Source organism: Hydra vulgaris, chromosome 14 (assembly GCF_038396675.1).
Source record: "Hydra vulgaris chromosome 14, alternate assembly HydraT2T_AEP".
In the NCBI taxonomy this organism is placed as follows: Eukaryota; Metazoa; Cnidaria; class Hydrozoa; order Anthoathecata; family Hydridae; genus Hydra; species Hydra vulgaris.
The window spans coordinates 27,900,001-27,908,081 of NC_088933.1; the positions used below are offsets into that span (position 1 = coordinate 27,900,001).

Sequence of the window (8,081 nt, forward strand, 5' to 3'; positions counted from 1 at the left end):
CGCTCCAACAAATCTTCAGACCGAAAAATATTTTGCTCCACGGTTTTTGGTTTCAGTTAAAAAGCCATGTTCTTTAATATAAGTTGTAAAATAATCATTGAAACTAGAATCTTTTCTTATGATACAATGGAAAAAAATTTTCGTTCAGGTGTTTGAAAATTAACTGTAAAAAATGGTTTTATAATTAACTCTAATAAATTATGCGTATACAAAATAATTGTAAATAAATTTTGCGTATAAAAATGTTTAAGAACGAACAAATTATTTTTAATGTTTTAAAAAACACCCATTAATTGAGTTTGCATGGCTAACTCTGCTTTAACTTACCATGAAATTTGGGTAAATGAAGACAAATCTTCTCTCCGTATAACAACATATTACGAACAGTTTAGTATAATTGTAATTAAATTTTGTTTGTTTGTTTATTTGTTTAGTCGATTAATAATATATTTAATATAGAAGTATATAGATATAAATGTTGGCTTAGGAAAGAAAAAGACATTAACCGAGTTCCATTTATTTGTTTTTACAAAACCTTAAAATACAAATATGTATACTATATGATTATATACTTTATTTTTATATTTTTTTCTTTATTTATATATATATTAAATTAAATCAAAAGTAAAGAAAAAAAAAGTAAAATTTAAGAAAGAGTAACTTATTAAGAAAGAAACAAACTCAGGTTTTGCTTGAAAACTCATAAAAATAAAATAAAAATTAAATATTAAAGTAAAGGGAACACCATAACTAAGAGAACTTATCCCCCACCCCCCACCCCTCCTTTACAATCTTTTTGGAAACTATCAGGTTCAGAGAATATTTGGGGTATTTTTTAGAAAAGATATTATAATTGCATTTAAAAACTTTTATTTTTCTTTTGAAATATTATTAGCTATTGCCATGATCACCAAAAATTTAGTTTTTTTTTTCACTTTTGTTTTATTGCATGAAACATTATGAATGAATGAATCTGAATGAACGAATAAAACAATCTATTAAAAATGCTGTGTTAAAATTTCTGCTCAAAAGCTTAGTTGCAAAATAGTTTAAAAATTATCACATTTCCAAATTCTATTGTTTTCTAAATTCTGTTAATTTAAACTTGGAAAAAATGAAACTGAGAAAATAGGAAAAAAGGAAAAAAATTTGTAAAAAGAGCTATAGCAAGATAATATTTCTTAGATCTTTTCAATTCTAAGCTTAATTAAATCAATTTATAAGGTGACATCATAAAAAGTATTTTGTGGTAGATTGTTAAATAAATTTTTCAAATCTTGAGAAGCATCGTTCACAGTTTGAGTGGCAAAAAACTTAACACTCTTTAGTTGCAAACAATTTTGTTAAAGTTATTTGATGTAAATAATCAAATGGGTTCTAAAGGCACTATGCAAATGATCAACAGGCACTCTTCATTTGTCACTATTTTCACGTTAACTTACCTGTTTGTAAACACCATAAAAACCAGCCTTGCACCTAAACGTCAGTTTAGTTAATTCCCTAGTATTGTGATTAGCACAGTAGTTTGTATACCACTATACCACATAGCTTTTTAAGAGTGTATTTTAGAAGATCTTTTAGCGGCATTTGTACTGAATAGCCATCTGTTTGAATGTTCTTGGGATAGCATTAAGCTTTTGAAAATCTTATACCACTATATAAAGGATATATGAGGCAGCCATTTTTTTGCACCATTTCTTAGAAACTGGTATGTTGATTTTGATATGTTACCATTAATGCTAAAGTGTCATCAGGGGAATATATTTAAGCAGGTTCAATGAGGTTTTTATTTCAAGTTTCAGTTGTTTTTGGGCTAGTTTTGTAGTTAAACTTACTTCTTAGTCTCAATTTTTTTGCATGAAGTAATATGGGGCTAAATAAAATATTAATAACATTGTTAAACTTATTTTTTTGTTCTGTTACAAGCTTTTTCAAAATTGCAACATGGTTTCCCAACTTCATTAATTGATGATATATCATTTAATGTATCGTAGGTGCATTGAAAATCTTGATCTAGCTAATTTTCTCTTAAAAAGAATATTATCATTGTTTGCAACTATCCACTTTTTACATTATACCTTTTTAAAGTTTTTTACTCAGTATCCTCTAGTTTAACATCTGCAAAAACTAGAAGAGCTAATTTCGATGAAAAGAATGGTGTATCATTAGGAACTAGTTTATTTTGTCGTATAAGTCCGTAAATGTCACCAGTTTTTATATTATTACTAAACAGAAAAACAAAAAAATTAAAATAAAATAAAAAGTGTTAAACTGTGCAATATGTATAGAATTAAATAAAAAACAAAAAACATTTGATTAAATAAAAGTTGACTTCAAGCAAATAACATAAGTTACAAATCATTATTTTAAAATGATAAGGAAACCCAAAAGGGGAAGTTAGGGGCAATGTATATAGCTCAGTAATATTAAACATCAAATAGGTTGTATACATATTATATTTACTAGTTCAAGTACTGCATATAGGCTCTCGTAGGTTCCCTAAATTATGTGAAACTTTTTGTAGTAAATAAAAGTATTAAATGTAAAAAAATTACTTTGTTTTTTTTAAAGCCAAATTATAAGTGTATTATAAATGCTGATCTTTACTTTATATTTTTGTTGTAAAGTTGTTAAATAGTTTTAATATATAACCTAATTCCGTCAAAAAATTAAAGTTACTGTTTACTATAGCTATGCATAAAAAATAAAACATTCACGCTTATTTTTAAAAAAAAAAAAATTTTCATTAAACATGAAACCGCAATTGATTTTTGTGGCTTTAAAAGATACTACTATACTGAAAACAATTTTCAAAATAGTAAGTGAGATTATTACGAACATATATTATTATATGGTTTTGAATGTAATAAATATTTTTTTAGGTTTTGTACACCACCTGGCCCACTATGCATTGGCAAGAACATTTTACTTGTTAATCCATATTTTAAACTTTTACTCAGCTCCACTCATGAACTTTGTTTATATTGAGGATAACTAAAAGTCGAATTTAAGTTTGACAAACTGAGCCTGCCGGAATAATGTCAAAAATGCAGTTTCTAGTTTTACTATTGCTTAAAAACTGAAAAGTAGCATAGCTTGACAGCTTAGTAAAAGATCTTGTTTTTGGTAATAATCGTGAATTATTTAGAATAATGTATAACAATTGAGATTGCATGGATACACATTGTATTTGTTTGTGTATTGATTCGCTTTAATCTTCCTTTTATTTTTTTGTTTAACTTTTTTTTATCAATTGTTATTTATTTTTTTATCAGTCGCATAACTTTTTCCCATTACCAACTTAATTACCAAGCTCTTCTTTATACACCAATATTTATTTTTATACTTGTCTATCCACTAAAAATACTAAGAAATTTTTTATACATAAACACAATAATCATAAAATAATCTTCAGCATAAAATTCAATAAGTCATAAAAAATTAGGCATCTCAAAAGTCAGCTAGCAAGAATAGCGAAGAATGAATGGTCTTTTGTCCATAAAGATTTGTATGTTGCATTCACGCCCAGATTTCTTCTAAGAAATTCTTAAATAAGATTTCTTTTAATTGTTTTCCTTTTTTGGTTTATGTTTTGTTGATATTTATTAATCAGCCCTAAGTACTTATTACATTATTTTTGGTAAATATTAACGCAAATTTTTGTGATTGATTACTTTCATTATTTCCTCACTTTTGTTTTATTTTACTTTTTTAAATTATTCCGCAAGACGGTTATTACCAAAAATTGAATTTATTGCTAAAGTTTTTTATGTACTTATACTGTTTTATCAATCACTTATTAGTTATTTAATTTTTTAAAAACATTTGAAAACGCCAATGTAACGGGGCTCGGTGATAAGACAAGTTTGTTCTCTTCTTGCTTTGTAATTTTTAACAATCCGCAAAATGAAAAAGAAAATTAAACAAAAAAAAAAAAACATTGGTGGTGACAAAGAGGAGCATGGTGCGAGAAGCATGGTGCGAGAATATTTATTTTGAGAATAGTTGAAATACTCTCAAAATAGAGAATATTTCTAATATTCTTTTTAACACAGCAAATATATTTTTCAGGTTTTTGAGCAATCAGTCTTGCTATTCACTGATAACGCATTTATTAATGAAGAGACAATTACTTGTTACGCCGTCAAACAAAGTAAATAAACACGGCCGTATAAAAAAACCGAATGTTTTTTACAGTTATAGAATTTTAAAGAACAAATAAATTGATATAAGTATTATAAATACTGTATATTATATTATACTATAATTATTATATAAATATATATAAATATAAATATATAAATATAAATATAAATATAAATATATAAATATAAATATATAAATATAAATATATAAATATAGGGGAGAGTGGGGTAATGGCGAACGCGGGGTAACTCCGAACATGGTCAAAACAGCATTGTAAAAAAATAAATTCGACAATTTTTTTTTACCTGCTGAGAAGGGATCCTATGCTCAGTTCCAGACGTGCAGTAGTGTAATGAAGCTGCGGATGTTGTTCACTATAATTTGATTTTAAATTTTTCTGATAATTTTATGCAACTTTTTTCTTGAGTAACACTCTGTTGTAGCTTCTATGGAAATAAAGTCACTCCTTTTTTTTGTTTTTGTTGCATAATATAGTTTTTAGACTTAGTTATTACAATTAGCTTTTTATTCGCTATTACACAACAGTGCTTGTGATTGCCCCCCAATGTGTTCGGAATTACCCCACGTAGGCAGGGTAATTCCGAACACCAATGGTTTTATTTCTGGCATAAATTTTTATTTTATAATAAGATTTTTAAAAATTCCTTTTGAGGGTTTGTGACTGAGTAGTTAAACTAATTGATAAGCAATAAATATGATCAATTTTGTATAACTGGTGTCTTTAATTTGCATTCCCGCTTAGGTGCTCGCCAATACCCCACTCTCCCCTAAATATATATATATAAATATAAATTTATAAATATAAATACTGTATATGATATTATACTATGATTATATAAATATATATTAATTATAGTATAATATAATATACAGTAATTATAATACAAAATGGACACAAATCTTTACTAATATAAGAAATATTTTTACTAAAAATATTTCAATGGAATAATTTAAAAAATAAAACAAACAAAAAAATAGAAAAAAACTTTCGTTAGTATAGTGCTAATTAGCTGTTAAAAGTTCAAAAAGTGTTAATAGTTCAAAAAGTTTTTGCCGGGGGATAACCCACAGGTACTCTGTATAGTAGCCCGCCTACCAAAGATAAACTTATCATTAACAGCGTAGATATATATTTAAATGAGATGGACTTTCTTGGAGAAGAAAATTGACCTAGAATTAGATATGAAAATCCAAGTGAATTGATTAAATAGCTACATATTTGACGTGAAAAACATTGGTTACCATTAATTACAACCCTAGTTTTAGTTTATTAGAAGCAGAATATGAAACAAAGCGAGTTAATAAACTTAAAAAAAAAAAAAAATAGCGAGTATTCCATAGTCAAAACTTCCCTTGATTATGATATATTAACCGATAATCGTATTATTGGTGACTTTTTTTTTTTTATTTCTTTTTTTTTTTTTTATTTTAGTTCAATCACAGTGATATTTAATGGACCAATCGGAGCGCTCATTGTAAAAAAAAGCCTTCTAGTAATAACTTTCCTAATAATATTAACGATTGTGTCCTTAACGAGCTTGTTATTGAATCTACTTTTCTTAATAACATCTCAATATTAAGAAAAGTAGATCCGCTTCTTTACGTCTTTTTGGATTATCATTCACTACTAACCTCTCATGGAAACCATATATACAATTCATGACAAAGTTAGCATCTGCTATGGTTGCTTTACTTTAATGTGGTAGCCATTATCTTATTCCAGATTTTATTTTCTACCTCTACAAATCTCTTATTTGTTCATGTGTGTAATATTATTGCCGTATTTGGGCTGATTATTCTAATGATGTTCTTTTTTTTCTAGAAAAGTCTAAACACTCATTTTAAATATAGTTGAACATGCTCTATCTGCCAAGATAGAGCATCTTTTTCATCGTCATAAGATTGCATTTCTTTCTTCTACTATTTCTTTCTATTAGGGTTGCTGTTCAAACGAGTTATCATCTTTAGTTCATTGATCATAACTCATTCTCACTTAAGTCGTCAATTAGCGAAGTTACATATCTTTACTGTATCTGTCTTTTCTCTCTTATTTTCTTTTCTCGCACATTGACTCGCTCCAATCTTCATGCAATCTACAACTTTTCAAGTCAACCATTTTTTCGATCTTTAACAGTATTTTTTGTTTTCTTGTAACTCCCAACTTAATAGTGGTTGCTTGCAGCCTTGTTTGGAATGAATCAGTATAATAAAAACACAAAAAATTTATAGCTTTTTTTATTATGTGAAGTCAGTAGCATAGATAAGATCTTTAGATGTTTCAATGTTTGACACTTTCAAATATTATGCCAACTTTAAATTTAAGTATGGTTATGTTTATTCAAATGAGATTATTTTCAAAAAAAAAAAATTGCGACAATTAGAGCCAGGAAAATAAAATGGCTATGAGTTTTTAAAACATTTCACTTAACTAAACTATACTAAATTTAATTTTATTGATAAGTTTTAAATTTCATCTAGCGATCTTTTAACTTTCAAAAGTTATGTCAATCCGCGAAAATAACCAAAAAAGGTTTGTTCCCCCTCTACTCTAAACACGAGTTATAAAAAACTTTTTTTTTTTTTGCTTAATTACGCTAAACTTAATTTGATCGACATGTTTTAAATTTCATCTAATCTAACGTTCAAAAGTTTTGACTATGTGAAGTTTCCATCCTTCCCAATATGAGAGGTGTGTAAATTTTACATGGTCAAAGATTATAAGATGAAACTTAAAACCTGAAGTTAAATTTAATATTATATATTTTATATTTGGGGTAGGAAAAGCAAACTTTCCGAGGGATTTTCGTTCCCAGGCTGTAATCGCAGCGAATTTTTTGCCAGCCATCCTTATTTAACATTAGCAAAAGCCTATTTTAGTTTGCAGTTTGCGCAGTCTCTGAAAGTGTCTATACCATGAAAATATGCTAAAATGTCATAAAAATTATGATATTAAAAAGGCTAAAAGACCATAAAAATTATTCAGGTTGTTTAGGCATAAAATATGGATTAGAATTTAAACTTAAAACTCTTACTATTTTTAGTTTAGATTTTATGTCGAAAATAAATATACCTTTGTTTGAGCCGAGCACCAATAAAGGCATACGAAGCTGTACAACTTCAAATTTGAAATGAAAACAATGTGCTTTACATAAAACACTGTAAATAAAAAATATTTTCAACCACAGCTCTTTAACTTGATAAACATTCAACATAGTTCTTAAGTACTTTTAGAAATCGTAATTTTTTTTTTTAATGATTTTTGGATATAAGTTGGTGCTGTGATTTGATCTTTTTTTTTTAACCTAATTAAGCGTTTAGTTAAAAGTTAAAAAGAAAAAAAGATCTAGTTATTTTTTCAATAGAAAAGAAAAAAAAATTAGTTTAAGCTTAGTTAAGTAAAATTTTTTTTTAGAAAGATTTTAAAAAATTAGAATTTGTTATTGAACAATGAGGTTTTTTAGTGTATTAAACAAATATTATTATTTTTTTAAAAAGTATTATTTAAAGAATAAGTGTATATATATATATATATATATATATATATATATATATATATATATATATATATATATATATATATATATATATATATATATATATATATATATATATATATATATATATATATATATATATATATATATATTTGCATGGTTGAACAAAAAATCAGAAATGGTTCCAGTAAAAATTGTTTTTAAAGGCTGAAAATCTTCATACAACAATTATTAAACAAAAAATTATCTTATTATTTTTATATTAGTTAAATGAAATAATTTCTATAAATTCAAAATTTGAGAAAGTTTGCTTAAAAATTTTTTTAAACATATTTTTATGCAGGTTTGAAATCACAAAAATAATATTTAAATACACCCATTTTTCAAAGAATCGATCTCTATTAAATTCTTTTGTTTGTA

General features: G+C 25.9%; 1 protein-coding gene across 2 annotated transcripts in view; it reads right to left on the reverse strand.

Moving 5' to 3' along the window:
- The window catches only part of LOC100215267 (tubulin tyrosine ligase 3), a 36,241-nt gene extending 28,848 nt beyond the window's left edge, over positions 1–7,393 (reverse strand). The window contains exon 1 of one of the 2 annotated variants that reach the window (XM_065817481.1): positions 7,238–7,393. The gene's annotated coding sequence lies outside the window, so the exon portion shown is untranslated. Of the gene's footprint in view, positions 164–7,237 lie in introns of those variants that run through there. The other variant, XM_065817480.1, reaches the window with a different exon arrangement.
- Between the last annotated feature and the right edge of the window lie 688 nt (positions 7,394–8,081).